Below are 3,696 nucleotides of genomic sequence, written 5' to 3'. Positions count from 1 at the left end.
CCGCGGCTCACATTTTGGGGGGGATGTATCCCGCGGGTGAGGGGTGGCATTGAAACCAGAGCCTCCCGCAAGGAGGGGAAGAAAACAGTGAGAGAAGCAGCTCGCCTGCGGAGAGCCCAGGCTCTCAGTCTGACTGTGAGTATCTTCTGGGCTGCTTTCGCATGTGAAGCATTCTCTTTATTTATTTATTTTTAAATGAGCGTGTGACAGCCCTTGAGCGGCAGGAAGTGGCCGTGGGCAAGGCAGGTGACTGTCAGGGACGGAAGGCAGAGTCACTGCTCAGGTCCCCAGGAAGGACCGGGGCTCTGTAACCTCCACACTGCTACTTCAGGGCAGGCTGCTTTGGTGCTTGTGTTACAAGGATCAAAATCGGAGGAACTGAGGAGTGGAGGAAGGACTGGAAGCGAGATGGGAATGCATGAATGTAGGAACATGCCTCGGAGGATCTTGATGGTGCAGAAGACAAAGGGACTCCAGAACTGACACAGGCCCCTGTATTGGGGAGTGTCTCGTTACTTCAGTATGAAGAACAGCCAGTGAAAGCCCTTAGGAAGGATTAGGTAGCTTTTGGAGAGGAAATACATAGCTGAGTACATACAGGCATTGCTAATGCCTTCAGCCCAGTAAAATGACATTGGATAGAGTGTTAGATACTTGCTTTTGAACAGAATTTTGAATTAAAGCCTTCAGTCTGTTACTGAAAACCTTGCTGTTGTGGTGTCTGCAAACTGAAAGTAGCTCAGTCATCCACTTGACCACTCAGAGACCTCTTACCTCCATTTCCCTACCAGGTGATCAAAAAGACTTTAAGCCTAGTTACTGCTTTTGTAAAAGAAGTTGTGGCTTTAAGGTTCATCTGCCTTGTAGGAGCAGCATAGGAGTTACAGGGCACCTTCTGAGAGCACCAGTCTGTTGGTATGGCTCTTCCGGGTCCCTGAGTAGATAGAGGATGTGTTTCTGCAGATACTTGAGTCGTGTTAACATCAAGGGAAAAAAGGGGCAGTTTCTCATGCTCAAAGGGGATTGTGTAAGCTACAGGATGAGGAGGAAGGAGGAGGCCAGTGCAAGCACTGAGGTTCTAGATGGATGCTCTTTTCTTGGAGAAAGTACTTCATGGGGTGTCGTGGGAGGCAGACAGCCTGGTGTGTTCTAGAAAGGTCATTTTGGCAGATAGACGTCACGAAGCTAAAAAGAGAAACCAAGTAATGTTGGGTTTCTATCTTGCTTTGTTGACTGTGCATAATATGAGCTAGGCAAAAAGTGGAACAGAAAATTGCAAATAAGTCAGTATGTTAAGGGGAGATGTCACCTAAGGAAGACTCGGAGGTTTTTTTTTTTTGGTCACTTCTGTTTATCCTAGATAGCAGAGATGGGGCTTTTGTGGATGGGAACAGCATGCAGAGGGACCCTGTCAAAAGGTACCTACCTGAGTCCTCACCCAGAGCAGAGCTCAGCTTGGGGCAGTTCATGTTGAGACCTGGCAGAATATGGTCTCCTGAACTTTTCTTTTTCTAACTTGAAAAACTATTGATCAGCTCCTTCCCTCAGGGTGTTCAGGTTCTTCCACTGCACAGCTAGAAATGAGGTATTTGAGAGGCATTAAAAGTTCTTAAGGAGGAGAACTAGTCTTAGATTCTCTTTTGTTTTATTTTTTTAATGGGGTTTTTGTTAGGATTTGCAGCTGTAGGTGGTGTTGAACAAAACACACAGACTGGGGTGTCGTGCCCGAGGAGAGACATCTGCCCTGTGGGCATGTGTTAAGCAGCAGTTTGGCAGCAGAGGACAGATGGATAGGCTGGGCACGGAGCTCAGGTGTTTGTCTGGGTCTGATATTTCTTTGTAGCTTTATGTGGCTTCCTTTGGCTGCCGAATTCCCCCAAAACCTTTCAAGAGAAACCAGACTGCAGTGTCGGGCCCGTTGCCTCTTGGCAAAACCTGGGGCTTCTGGAGTCTGCCTGGGAATGAGCTGTGAGGGTGGGCTGGGGGTGGCTGGGCAGTCAGACTGCTCCATGCAGGAGCTCTGTGGGACCTGCTCTGAGGTGCAGGAGGTGTCAGGGAAGTGCTTCACGTGTGGTAGGAGCTCATCTGGATTGTTTCACCCGTCTGTGGCACAGGCTCTGAGCAGCTGATGTCTACCCTAGATGACTTTGTTCCTGGTGAGGGGGTCATCTCCTCCCGTGGCACTGCCTGTGCTCTGTGGCTGTGCTGTGGACAGGCCATGCTGCCAGCTCAGGAGGGATGCTCCCTTCAGAGAAGTGACCAGCCCAGGCTGGCAGAGAGGGACCAAGCCAGCTACAGCTCTCCTTCAGCCATCAGTGTGTAGTTTGGGGGTGCTGTGTTTCCCTCCTCCCCTGTGCAGAGCTTGCTGTCTGCCTTTAGAGAGTGTTTTTGCGTGGTAGGCAGCACAGAGAACGTGAGGAGTTGGGCTGTGTTTGGTGTGCAAGCTAAAGGCTGTTGTTCACACCTTCACGTGTGATACCAGCCAGTCAAACTGTGACTGGAGGGTGACAGCACCCAAGTGTGGCCCTGTCACACTTTGCAGTTCCAGGAGAGCTTTGCCACCCACCAAGGCAGTAGTGTCTTCCAGATGTACTGACCTTCCTGGCAAGTTTGCCTTCCTAGCTAAATACAAATGGAAACAATTAAGATACTCTAAAGCTACTTTGGAGTTGATAGTCTTCTCTGGGAGAGCATCAATAACACAGGAAGAAGTAAATTTCTCCACTTAATAGTCGTGTGCAGTGGTTAGACTGTTTACTTTTAAAACTGTTTATTTAAACATGTTTCTTTTGGTTTTGCTGTAACTTTCCTGCCTTTCACCATTGTGATCTTCAGTGGGATGCAAGCAGATGTGATGTATTAGCACAGTGAGTAGTCAGCTGTTTAATTTAACGTGTGTTATTCGTGGCTTTTTGTGGAATGTTCACAAGTAGCTGGTGTCCAGGCTTTTTTTTATTTATTATTGAGTTGGGAATTTGTGGGAATGGCAGCTCTGGCTGTTCAGAGAGATGAGTTGGTGATGGCATCCCAGTAAGCCCTCGCTCGTAGTCCTGAATCAGACCTGCTGAGCAGTCTGAAAGTTCTGGGGTTTGTTTCCAGACTGAGAGGAAAGGCCAGAGAGCATGTGTGTAGTGGAAACTCTGAGCTGGGGTAGACTCTGCAAAAACATCCTCCTGCGTTCTGCCTTCGTGCTGGCCCCAGGGTTTCAAAGCAGCCCTTGGCTTGGGAGCTGATGGCAGAGCACAAAGGCAGGGTGGGCACTGTGGGCATGAGTCTCGAGGGCTCAGAGCTTAATGGTGTGCTGACTTGTCAGGTTGCAGTTACTGAAGAGCAGGAGATTCCACAAGCAGGGCAAGCTGAGGAAGCCCAGGAGTGCTCCTTGGTTTCAAGCCCTGCTCCAGGCTCAAGGAATGCTGTCAGCAGTGGCAGCCTCCTGGAGGTAGCTCTGTTCCTGGCTCATGTTCTTGCATAGCACCAGTGGCTGTGGCTGGATGATCCCTGTCTATCAATGGCCACAGTGCAGCTTCTGGACCTGGTCGTGCTTTGTGTGGACCTCGTGAGGTTCAACAAGGCCAAGGGCAGGGTCATACACTGCTGGGCCAGAGCAACCCCCAGTATCAGCCCAGGCTGGGGGTGAAGGAGCTGGGGGTGCTGGGTGCCCCTCTGCCCTGCTCTGTGAGACCCCCCTGCAGTCCC

Source organism: Merops nubicus, unplaced genomic scaffold, assembly GCF_000691845.1.
Source record: "Merops nubicus isolate BGI_N331 unplaced genomic scaffold, ASM69184v1 scaffold12949, whole genome shotgun sequence".
Lineage (NCBI taxonomy): Eukaryota > Metazoa > Chordata > Aves > Coraciiformes > Meropidae > Merops > Merops nubicus.
Note: the sequence above shows the minus strand (reverse complement) of the source record.